General features: G+C 60.3%; 1 protein-coding gene across 3 annotated transcripts in view; it reads right to left on the minus strand.

Moving 5' to 3' along the window:
• The window catches only part of NSD2 (nuclear receptor binding SET domain protein 2), a 46,460-nt gene extending 34,306 nt beyond the window's left edge, over positions 1–12,154 (minus strand). For 2 of the 3 annotated variants that reach the window (XM_037046989.1, XM_037046981.1), the window contains exon 1: positions 12,034–12,154. The gene's annotated coding sequence lies outside the window, so the exon portion shown is untranslated. The remainder of the gene's footprint in view (positions 1–12,033) is intronic. The other variant, XR_005066631.1, reaches the window with a different exon arrangement.
• Between the last annotated feature and the right edge of the window lie 547 nt (positions 12,155–12,701).

The raw sequence follows: 12,701 nt of genomic DNA on the forward strand, positions 1-12,701 counted from the left end.
GCCGGCTGTGAGCAAGCAGAAGTGTAAATCAAACACACAATTTACACCAGCACCCCCCAGACTTTAGCACTTTAGAACAACTCTGAGTGCAAACAAGACCTGTAAGAAGCAAACATCGAAATTCTGAGGAGCAAGACCAGAGAACTACAGAAGTGCAGAGACACCCCATGTTCACGGACAGAAGACTCAGCACAGCCAGGACACCAGCCCTTCCCAGTGTGGCCCCCAGGTCACACGCAACCCCAGTCCAAACCCCACAGGTCATTTTGTGGATCCAACAAGCGGATTTTAAACTTGACGTGGTGGCGAAAAGCCCAAAACCGCCAACAGAACATGAAGGATGAGAACAAAGCAGTGCCTGGCACCACGGCCCCCAGACCTGCTGTGAAGGTGCCGTCCCCAAGGCAGGGTGGTGTCGGCAGGAGAGCAGACAGACCAGCGGGGTCCTGGCCAGGGGGCTCGGTTGTTTCGAGTGTCGTCTCCACACGCCAAAGTGTGCGGGTTCAGTTCAGAGCACATACAAGAGTGAAACAGGGCCCCGGCTGGTGTGGCTCAGGGGACTGAGCGCCAGCCTGCAGACTGAAAGGCTGCTGGTTCAACTCCCAGGCAGGGCACGTGCCTGGGTTACCAGCCAGGTCCCCAGTAGGGGGCGCATGAGAGACAACCACACAAGGATGTTTCTCTCCCTCTCTTCCTCCCTCCCTTCCCCTTTCTCTAAAAATAAGTAAAGGAATCCTAAAAAGAAAAAAAGAGAATCAAGCAATGAATGCATAAGTAAGTAGAACAAATTGGTGTCTCTCTCAAATCAATAAATTAAAAAAATTTTTTAGAGAAAAGACACTCCAGTTCATGCGTCACTGGGAAAACGCAAACTAAGAACCGTGCGATCCCACTGAGCGCCCATCAGAACAGCCAAATCCGAGAATGCTGATGACACGAGAACGCTGATGGCACCGGATGCTTGTTGACAAGGACCTGCAGAGGCAGGGACGCTGGCTCAGCGACAGTGGGCAGGGGCGGAGCAGTGACTTCGTTTGTTTGTAAGTAACTTAGAGCAGGGGAGGGAGAGAAAAGGAGAGAGAGAGGGGAAGGAAAGGCGGGGGAGACAGACAGACAGACAGACATCCATTTGTTGTTCCACTTACTCACTGGTGGACTCCTGCATGTGCCCTGACCAGGGATCGAACCTGCCACCCTGGTGTACCAGGGACGACACTCTGACCACCTGAGCTCCCCGGCCAGGGCAGTGCAGTGACTTTGGAAGGCAGCATGGTGGTTTCTTACAAAACCAAACCCACACTCACCACACAGTCCAGCAGTCACTCTCCACGGTGAGTGCCTGAGCGAGGTGAGAACTTAAGTCCACACACAGATGCCTGCACATGGGGGTCCGCAGCAGCTTTACTCACACCTGCCCGACCCTGGAGGCAGCCACGACGTCCTCCAGGGAGTGACACGCGGGCCCACCCACACAGTGGGATGCACCCCAGTCTGAAAAAGCAAGGACCTTCCGACACCTGCTGCACAAGGATGACCCTCGAAAACCTGGTGCCCAGTAAAAGGAGCCGGTCACAGAAGACAAATACTGTAGTCCCCACTCACATGACATCCCTCTAGGTCAGACTCGCAGACACAGGAAGTAGAGTGGCGTTTGCAAGCCAGTGGGGGAGGGGCACACGGGACTCGGGGGTCCCGTGGGGACAGTCTTGGCTGTGCGGGAGGAAGCGTGCCGGCTGCACGGCTGCACTACAGTGCAGATGCGCTGGCTGCCCCTGAGCTGGACACTGAGCAAGGGCTACAGTGGCCAACTTCATGTAGTTAATGTCCTCACCAAACATCTCTGTCCTCGGGCTTACATCCCAAAGGAGTTCCAGCAGGGACCAGGGAGGGTAGGGGCAAGGCGGTTTTCAGAGGATAATGATGGAAACTGTTCCGGAAAGGGAAGGAAACCATACTCAAACTGAAGGGGCACTGGGCAAGGGAGAGACAAAATGGTTACAGAACACCCAGGACTCTGACCCACACAGACAGATAAATGCAGATCGACACCTAGACACAGCACCTCACGCTGAAACCACGAACCACCAGGGACACAGAGGGAGCCTGAGCCCCCAACTGCCCAGCTCCAGCACGAGGGCCCTAACGGATGGCAGGGGGCGCTGTCCCTCTAAAGCAGGGGTCCCCAGCCTCCCTCCTCCTACACTCCTCTGGCACTGCGGCCGGGGCCCCACCTCCTGTCTCCCCCACTGCCACCAGGGTCCTGGGAAAGACTGTCCTGCACAGAACCGGTGCCTGGAGCCAAAATGGTGGAGGGCTGCTGCTCTAAAGGGCGAAGGGAGAACAGTCCCCCATGGACCACTGTTCGAATGTGAGGCACAGGCTCGGGAGCGTCTAGTGCCGTAAAGACACTAGAAGATGCTCTGCAGCACAGGCACAAACCCGGGGGAAAGAGCAGGACACACAACGGAAGGAACAGTGGTCACTCCAAAAGTGTTCGTATCTAAAAAGAACGTGAGGCTTCCTTTCTCACATTTGTCAACACTCCTTCCACAGTAAAGGAGTCCCGGCTGGCGTGGCTCAGTGGACTGAGCGCTGGCCTGCAAACCAGCAGGTCACCAGTTCGATTCCCAGTCAGGGCACATGCCTGGGTTGCAGACCGGGTCCCCAGTAGGGCATGTGCAAGAGACAACTGACTGATGTTGTTCTCCATCTTTCTCCCTTCCTCTAAAAATAAACAGATAAAATCTTTTTCAAAAAGATGGCAGTAAAGAAATTTCCAAGAGCGTGGGCCCACCTGGACAAAGACACTAGTGGGTGAGAATGCCAGCTGTCAGCCGTGTTTCTCCTTGCAAAACACCCTAAGGTAACAAACGTACACGCAGTCGGTGTAGGAAGGAAAGGCAACACCGGCTGGTAGAGCCGAGAAGCACCTCTCAGTGTCACCGGCCATCCACCCTGGGGGGGGGGGGGGTCCGGGAGTCCCCTGCCTGTGCTGCTTTCTGTCACAGGGTCACCGGCACCACGGGACTGGACACATCCAGTGGTGGGCGTCTGGGCAGCCTCCCCCAGGCCACCGAGACCAGAGGCGGCATCCCTGCATAGGGAGGGGCAGCACTGCTCTCGGCAGGGGTCACCTAGACAACCAGTGGCCAGCACCATCCTTGCTGGCACCAGGCCTGCCCCAGCACCAGGATACAGAGCCGGCAACAAATGGGGGTGGCCAGCAGGGAGGGTGGCAGGCAGAGGAGGAGGTGGGCTGAGGGGCGGGGTTCTGGGGTGAAACTGGGAAGCCCACTGTCCTCAGCTGTGAGAGCCAAGTTCCTCCCTACCCCCCAAACCGTCAGCTTATTCTCAGCATCTGTGGGTTGTTTCTGTTTTGTTTAGTCATTTGTCTGTCTTTTCAGGTTCCACGTGTATGTGAAGTCACGTGGTTGGTTGGCCTTCTGCACCTGGCTTCCTTCGCTGAGCACAGAGCCCTTCGGGTCCGCTTGCTCTGTCAGAGGCGGGGACCGCACTCGCGTTTGTCACTGAGTGGTAGTCCTCTGCGTGCACACCCACCGGGCTGCCCGGCTGCCCGGCAGAGGGCACCAGGCTGCCTCCGTGTCTTGGCGACTTCAAGTGCTGCTGCGGCGGATGTGGGGGCCCTGTGTATGGCTTTGAATTGGCGTTTCAGGCTCTTTCAGGTACAGTCCCAGGAGTGGGACGGCTGGGTCACGAGGCAGATCCACCCTTAATGTTTTTTTTTTTAAGATTTTATTTATTTGTGTTTAGAGAGGAAGAGAAGGAGAGAGGGAGAGAAACATCACTGCATGGCTGCCTCTCGTGAGTCCCCTGCTGGGAACTGGCCTGCAACCCCGGCATGTGCCCTGACTGGGAATCGAACCGCGATCCTCTGGTTCGCAGGCCCACGCTCAATCCACTGAGCTACGCCAGCCAGGGCCGCCCTTAATGTTTTGAGGACCCTCCACACTGCTCTTCGCGGTGGCTACGCCCATCCGCTTTCCCGACAGTGGTGCACGAGGGTCCCCTCTCCCCGCGTCCTCATGGCACGCGTTTGTGGACCAGTTGGCGGAAGCCTCTGGCAGGTGTGAGGTGACAGTTCCCTGTGGTTTCCACGCGCATTTCTGAGACAGTGACGTCGGGCATCTTCCTGTGTGTCTGAGGGCGCCTATGTGTCCTCTGTGGGGAGCTGTCTGTCCAGGCCTCCCCTCGTTCTCTGCGTCCCCTGACTCTGTTCGGAACTCTGGCTGCGTAGGTGCTTTGTCAGCGTGATCTTCGTGTTTTCTTCTTTTTCTCTCCTGTGTTGCTCCTTTCTTCCTGCTTCCTCCCACCTTTTCTCGTCGCCTTCCTACACCCCGGCCCCTCCTTTCGGCAGCGCAGTGGGATGAGGGTGCTCCCCGGTCGCCTTCTTCTGTCTCCCAGCAGCAGTGGGTGGTGTGGCAGAGTGCTGTAATTTTTCATTATTTGGGGAAATTTCTACATTTTTGTAATGCACCTTTAAAACTCTGGAGAGAAGCTGGAACTCGAGAGCATGATCCTAACCCTTCCCCAGCCGCAGCGCTGCAGCCGCAGGGCCACGGTGGGCCTGGCCGGGGCGCATCCTCCTCCGCAGACGGCGTCCGGGGGCCTCTCATACCCATGCGTGGTCCCACTGTGGCCCGGACCACCGTCGCGCTCAGTGTGTGCTTCAGAGGGAAAGGGAACTGCTTCCCACATTCGGTGAGAGTGGATGCTTCAAGACGAGGTGAAGTTCACTAACATAAAAGTCACCCCTTTAGTGTCTAATGCAGTGGTTGTAGTCTAGTGCCAGTGTGACACGGCTGTCACCACTAATTCCTGTGTCTTCCTGTCACCCGAAGAAGCCTGTGCCCGTGAGCCTCTCTGCCTGGCAGCCCCCAGCCGCCCACCGTCTCTGTGAGCACTTCGCTTGTGCTGGGCCTGCCCCTGCCTGGAGTCTGCCTGGCACTGCCGGATGGGGACCCGCCGGCCTCCTGCCACTTGTCAGGGTGGGACTTGGGGCCGTTGCCCTGGGAGCGATGCTGCTGTAGAGGGGCTCCTATGCCGGTGCGCGCAGGTGTTGCCACTGCCCCTGGTCTGCCCCCTGGAGCAGGGTCACTGGGGGACGAGGTGGCTCTCTGTTGAGCTTCTTGAGCAACCGGCCGTTCTCCACAGCGGCCCCACTGGTCCATACCCCCCAGCAATGCTCGAGGGACTAAGGGACCCAGTGACCAGACCAGGGTGGGAGACTTCTGGCCAAGCAGGCGGTCACCTGGGTGGTGTTCTCTGGCCTGTGGCTCGGAGCCCCTTTGCAGCTACAGAAACCATTTGGAATGAATGGCTCAGCGCAGAGTCCCTCCTGTCCCAGGCATGGTGCTGTGGGAGAGGCACGTGCTCGGCGAGTGGGCTCTAAGTCCCGTGAGGCCCAGCTGCTCGGAGGGGCCTCGTGCTGGAGCAGCGCTATGGTCAGGGCCCAGCAGGCTCCCCTGTCCTTCACAGACTTGGACCTGTGCTGGAGCGGTGCGGGTCCTGTTGCCGGCCTTCAGTGCAGGCGGGACTGGAACAGCTGGGCAAGGGTGGCACCAGATGCCAGAAGGCAAGGGAATAAGGGGGGCACACGCGGGTTTCCCAGTCACTTCTGTCCCCTGCCCCTGCATGGCTTCCGCTGGCCCAGCCCCGAGGCCTCTCCAGGCCCAGGCACTGCGGCGTCCCCGGGTGAGCAGAGCAGGTGTGGCTGGACACCGGAGCCCCCCGTCTGGGAGGGTCGTTCCTCCCGCCTGCTTCCCACCCCAGACCTTTCTCTTCCCTCTGAAATCTCGGTCCACTGTCCTTCTCCTGATGGCCACCAGCCCCTCCCTGCCTCGCTGGCTGAGGTGCTCGGCATCAAGGCACCGGCACCAGGGATGGGCTCCGTGGGACACAGACTGCCAGCCCCGCCGCAGGGCCTGGGACCCAGCAGGTGGCGGGGGCCCCAGAGTCCGCACTCCCAACAGGCCTGGCGGACCAGACTCAGGGAGCCAAGCCCCACAGCAGCCGCTTGCTCCTCGGCTGAACCCAGAGGTGCCGCTCCAGCTCGGGTGCGGCTGTGAGCCCCCCAGCTGACACAGAGGGTGAGGAAGCTTCCCGTCGGAAGAGACACGTCCCTTCTCAGTGTCCAAGGCAAGTCATGTGGCCACTCCTGTGTCCAGGGGGACCCACCTAGAGCAGGGCCACTGGCGAGCCTCTACCCAGCAGGTGGCAGCCACGCCGGGCCCCTGTCCCCAGCCAGCACTCGGCCCACCGCCCAGGGCCGGCAGACCCACCCCACCCCCTGCACATTCTCACGCACACTCACCCCCCCCCCCGCCCCCGCAGCAAACTGCCCATCATTGCTCTTGGGAGAAAAGTCCTCACTTCAGCCTGGAAGAACCCACCCCCACCTCGGCAGCCTGTGCGCCCCCAGGCCCTCGCCCCTGTTCCAGCCACACCAGCTTTCCACCTCTGTCCCTGCCTGCGGAAGACGCACGGGCACCCGCGACCTGGCACTCTCCTGCACCACCCAGCACTCGCCAGGCCCTGGTCAGATGGAACAGCTCACGGGTCCTGCAGAGGACTTACGACTTTCCTGGACTCCCCTGGCTTTCTTTCCTCCCGCAGAGCTCTGACTGCAGGGTGGACAGACCAGGCCGGGCCGAGTCTACCGGCCGCCACTGCCCCGTGACGGTCCTGGTCGGGCCGCACACTCTCAGCCCTCCATCAGCACGGATCTGGACGCGTGGCCAACAGGGACACCGTCTCTTCTCAAACACGACACAGCCACTGTGGCAGCTAAAGAGGCGGGGACTCCTCAACAGCAAATCTGACGGGAGCCCCCATCCCTGCCTGTGCCAGAGGAGTGGCATGCAGCCGCGGCCCGCCCTGGCCCGCCCTGGGCACCAACGAGCGCCATAGACGGTGGTGAGCAGGCAGTCCTCTGCCCGCCACCCTCGCCCTCCGCTTCCTCCTTGTTGATGGGATCCAGCTCCGGGACCTGCGGCTGCTGGCAGCTCCGAGGGGTAGTTCACCGCGTTCCTCCCACACCACGTTGCATGTGAACTGGTTGTTGGCAATAAAGATCCAGGTTCAATTCTTTGGCAAGACCAAACCATTTCATGGTTTTTCAAAAACGTGGCCCTCTGTCCACAGGCTCTGCTTTTCCCGCACAAGAAGGTCTGCCAACTCCACGGTCCTGCCTCATCGCCAGCACACGGCTGACGGCCAGTGAGGACAGGATGCCCCACTGACTAAATGTAACGGCCCCTCCTATTCCAGGGCAGACAGCCGTCCGTTAACAGGGCCGGACAGGCAGAGCAGCAGGTCCCCAGGGCACAGAACCGGCTCAGGCCCCACAGGCGCCCCAGCGGCATGTGGCCCAGTGACCCTGGGCCTCCCCTCAAGTCTGGGGGTCTGGCCTCCTGCCATCAGGACCCAACGAGCCTGGGGAAGGTCTGCAGCGCAAAGCCACTTAAGGAGAAGCTCTGCACAGATGGCAACTTGACTTCAAATCTTCTGGGGAAAGTAAGACAGAAGTCTCTTTCATCTAACATCATTTCAACTTTAAAAATCTAGGAATTCACATGCTTATGAAATAAAAATCTTCAGGAGAGCAGAAGGCTCAAAAGCTTACCCCCCCCCCATTAACCGAGTGCCTCTGGGTGCCACTGCCCAGAGAAGGCACTGGAGAAGCGTGCAGGGACCACACACCAGCAGAGGCCCCTGCGGGACGAGCAGCCCCAGGGCCGCTCTCAGGGAGGCCAGAGCTTCTTCATGGGAAGGACAGAAGCAGATGAGAAACAGAAGGGCCCCTTCCCTTTCCGCTAGTCCACAGTGAGATGGGGAGAGCAGTCCATCCCCGTCCTGCAAACTGCCAGCCCCAGAACTCCTGGGGCCCACCCCCCAATTCTGAGTCCCACGCCGATCCCAGCCCACCGATGCTGCCCCTCTCTTGCATTTGCCCACTCCTCCTCCCCCACCTCCTGTGCGTGGGAAGGCCACGGTTCTCAATTACTGGTCCACGAGCCTCCCTCTGACCTGTCGACAGCCCATGGGGAGGTGACCTTTCCAACCTCGTACCAGGACAGCATGCTCAGCCACTCACTCCTCGTCACCCACACCCCTTCAGGAGTATACACAACGGACCTCATACAAGGGGCTGAGCGACCATTCCTCCAGTCACTGAGTGAACAGGCCCCTCGGGCACCACTCGAGCATGGGCATACGAGACTAACCAAAGCTGCCCTGGCAGCTGGGGCTCAGTGAGCTGGCTGGGTGTCGCCAGTTCGATTCCCAGTCAGGGCACATGTTTGGGTGGCAGGTCAGGTCCCTGGGTACTGGCGTGCTAGAGGCAACCAGTTGATGTTTCTCTCCCTCTCTTTCTCCCTCCCCTCTCCTGTAAAAGTAAATAAACATTTTAAAAATCTAGAGGAGAGGGGGAAGAAGGTCAGGAAGGAGGAAACTCCCACACTGACAGACACCTCAGTGCAGTCTGGGAGATAGACAAGTGTGGGACCCACTCGAGGGCAAGGGCTACAGCGGAGGGTGGGCACCGGGGCAGGCAGGGAGCCCCGTGTTCGGGTGTGCAGAGGAGAGTTCCTGATGGGGGCAAGTGGCACAGCCTGAGGCCACGCGCAGCTGGGCAGCAGGCCAGGGGCCCCAGGGGCTGGACCCCAGTGAGAGTGGACAGCGGTGCGAAGGCAGGTGAGACACAAAAGGCCAAGGATACACTCCCAGGCCTCGCAGACCAGTCAAGGACTCGGGGCTGTGGGCCAGGTCCCCAGTGGGGCAGGCGAGAGGCAACCACACATTGGTGTTTCTCTGCCTCTCTCTAAAATAAACAAACAAAATATTAAAAAAAAAGACTGTCTACACACCCACTAGCAAAGGCCAGCACTCAGCTCAGCCTACACTTTGCAATTTCTACCCTGTGTGTTTTGTTAACTATTGATATTAAAAACCACCAAGTATCACAGAAGTTAAGATGCTCATTATCAGCCATTTGCTTTTTGGAAGCCAGACTCAAAAACAACAGTAGTTTGAGGACAACACTAATTCTAACTAACAAACTGAATATCATCAAATCAGTCAGCCCCTTCAAAAGCTACATCGCAACCAATACACAAATGCAAAATGCTGCTGAGCCCCTGGGGTGACCCGCTTCAGACTTTGTCTCCCCAAAGTGTTTACTATAAATAACCACTCACGACAAAGAAAGGAACACGTCTTGTGCGAAGACTGTGCGAAGCAGGAGCCTAATCCCCGAACTTCCATGCTTGCTTCTGTACTTTGCGGGCTGTGTGCGCTCCTTACCCTGCCCAGGACACGGCTGGTGGCAGCCGCACCTGCCCCTCCATCTCAGAGGCAGTCGTCGCAGGTCGGTCCTGCTGTTGTGCTTAGATGTTCCACAGCCGGTTTTTATCTGACATTTGCACTCACCGGGATGAGAAGAGGAAAGAGAGGAGGCCAGCCTGGCAAACAGGCCGTGGGTCCCCGATGAGAGCAGGGCAACCTGGGACAGCCCCTCCCTCTCCAAACTCAGCCTCCTCCGGACGCTCCCTTGCTGCTGCGGCGAGGCGTAGGAACTGCACAGGCAGACAGGCTGGGCGCTGGCATTCGACCTGGTTGTTGGGTTATGCTGAGTCCTGGGCCTGCGGCTTTGGCATTTACGGAATGCCTGTCATGATGGGGCACCAGAAGAGGCAGTGACAGTCCTCCTGCCTCCAAGAGCCCAGCCCACAGGGGAGAAAGGTCCCAGGCAGCCCCTGGAAGGCTGGGTGTTCTGCCTTCCTCTGGCAAGGACGGCAGAGGGCCACCCCACCACAGTCCACACAAAGGCCTGGAGCCGGCTGGAAGCACCAGACACGTGGTGAGCAAGGACACCTTCACTGTAATTGGGCAAAAGAGAGGAGGGGGGCTCGGCGGCTGTGTGGCAGCTCCAAGACGGGCACACGGGGGCCAAGCAGCCCACCCAGCAAAACACCAGCAACACCGCACGCCCAGAGTGCGAGCAGAAAGCCTGCACCTTCTGTCCCTGCGGACAGGAGCCTTTCCTTGGCAACGTGCTCTGTCCAGATTAAAACGAGCGGGAACAGAAATTTGGGTGATGAACTTCGGCATCACTTCAGCTCAAGCTTCCATATGTGCTTGGTGACAAGAATCCTGTATCTCCCATTGCACATAATTTATTAGTGTTTCCTGTCTCCTCACCAGCACTTCTCAGGAAATTTAATTCCACCTACTTTCGCATGGTATATACTGAAGCAGCAAACCATGAGAGGAAGTAACTAATTAGCTTTAGTTTACATTCTGCCCTGTGAGTTAACTCTTCGAAGTTGGACTACTTTCGGAGGAGAGGGCGCACAGCCAGAGGAAGGCTGGACGCCCTGCACGGCCGCCTGATCTCTAACCCATGCGACTCTGACCCCTGCTTCCTTCACTAATTCACCCTGGAGCAGGCGCGGTTTTATACGCCCTGTGTACGTCGGCTGCAGAAAACCGCGAGCTGGTGGCCGCCCCTTCTTTCTCTCTGTGAGCCTCCGTGAGCCTCGAGTTGTGTTTGCTCGCCCCTTCCGGACGAATCTGGCACGTGCTCACACACAGGACAAAGCGCCCGTCACCCTCTGAAGCTTCTGAAGCTCCAGGAGCCCCTCGTCCCACCACCTCAGGCCGGACCCTCTAGGGCTGTGATGCAGCAGGAGGGCGGCTCTGGGGACCGCGGAGACGGGAGGCCCCAGCTCTTCGCAAAGCTCACACCCATGTGGTGTGCGCTGGTAACCACGGCCCCGAACTGAAGGCTGAGAAAATGGAAGAGAAGGAAAGGAAGTGACTCAAAGTCAACGTGCTTCAGGCATGAGTCCTGCGCCCCGCAGCCTGCAGTCTAGATTTGAGCCAGAGCCTGGGCAAGCCCACGCGGAAAGGGATGTCTGAGCTCTGGGGCTCGTTTCCTTCGTGTTACCCTTTGGAGTTGTGGTTTTTCAACACCGTTGCTCTCCTCACGTTTAAATATGAAATGAGGACATTTAAATCATTTTGGAAAATAAGAGTCTGAGTACCAACGCACGAGTGGGATAGCTAATTTTCCATCTTAATAAGCTTATTTAAAAGCACATAAAACAGACTCAGCATCACCGAGGCATTCTAGGTTGGTTAGTGACGGAGAAACGTACATCTTGGTGTTTAACCCGCTTAGAAGTCAAGGCCTTCAAAGTCTGAGCGCGGGCTGTCAGTCAAGAACTTCCCTAACCGGCTCCCCAGTCGCTGGCTGCACCACTCCTCTGCTGCAGGCTCTGTTCCCACGCGCACCCCAGGGCGCCGGGTCCCTGCCCGGAGGGGATCCCCGCAGCCGAGATACCAAGTTTCAGCTCAAATGTCAAACCTGGGAAGGTGTGCGTCCCGGGCGCCGCGGGAAAACAGCAAGGCTGCAACGGTTCCAAGTCCTTTCCACCCAAAGTCAAGAGCAGCGGTTTTTAAATGCCCAGATTTTAAACTGCCCTCCCGGCGACTGGGGTCAAGCCAGCGTGCGGACCGGGGCCGCGTTTCGGCGCCTCCGGAGGGACCTCGTTGGCCCCGAGGACCGGGAGCACCGAGGCAAGTCTGGGCGCGGCGCGCGCCCGCAGCCCGGCAGGGTCCCCGCGCCCGGCGTCCGCCTCCACCTGCCAAGGCCCGGTCCGGCAGCCGGGCGCCCGTGCTGACCAACGGCCGGCGCCCGCCAGTGTCTCCCGAGGACCCGCGGTAGACAAAAAGCACCTCCCCGCCGCCCGCTGCGCCCCTCCCACCGCCCGGCCGGGGCCCGGCCTGGCCGGCGCCTCACAAAGGCCAGGCCGGCCCGGCCGTCTGGGCGCCGGCGCGAACAAAGGCCGCCTGGCCCGCAGGCCGGCACAGGTGCAACCGCCGCGGAGGCCCAACATGGCCGCGCCTGCTCGCCGCCCGTTACCACCGCCACCGCCGCCCGCCCGCGTCCCGGCCGCGCCCCCGGCCCCCCGGCCCCCGCCCCACTCTCAGGCCCGCGGCCGCCCCAATGACCTGTGGTGCGTCGCATCCTCTGGCGGTGGCTCTCGGGCCGCGGCACTGGGCTCCGCGGTAGCGGGGAAGGGGCCGGGGCTGCGGGAAAGGAGGGACGAGGGAGGGGAGGGGGCGGCGGCGGGCGCAGCGCGGCCAGGCCGAGGATCTCCGCGCGCGGCGCCGACCCCGCCCCCGCGCTCCCGCCCGCCGCCGCCGCCGCCGGGCCGCCGCCGCCGCAGAAGCCGCGGGAAAGTGCGCGCCGCTGATTGGCTGCCGCGCTCGCGGGCTGCGGCCCGGCCGTTCAAATCCGCGCTGAACTAGCGGGGAGGGGCGGCGGTCGCGGCGGGGGCCAGGCGGGGCCGGGGGGCTAGGGCCGGGGCCGCGAGACCCCGCGAGCCGCCTCAAATCCGCGCCTACGCGCTCCCTGCTCCTGCTCCTCGGCTAGGCGCGCGCCAGGAGGCAGCTGAACCGAAAGCTCCGAGCCGGAGAATGAGGCCGGGCGAGCGGGCGTACTGACGTCACGACCGCGCGCCCAATCACCGCCGAGGAGGCCACCCCGCGCGACCCGCTCGGGCACCGGACGAGGGCCCGCCGCGCCCTCCCGCCCTGCGCTCGAGCGCGCCTCGCGCGGGAGGCACCCTGGACGGTCGAGGCAGGAAGAAGGTGCGGGTCCTGGAGCTACCGCCCCA

Source organism: Sturnira hondurensis, unplaced genomic scaffold (genome assembly GCF_014824575.4).
Source record: "Sturnira hondurensis isolate 20B ecotype Veracruz unplaced genomic scaffold, ASM1482457v3 Scaffold0000780, whole genome shotgun sequence".
Taxonomy (NCBI): Eukaryota; Metazoa; Chordata; class Mammalia; order Chiroptera; family Phyllostomidae; genus Sturnira; species Sturnira hondurensis.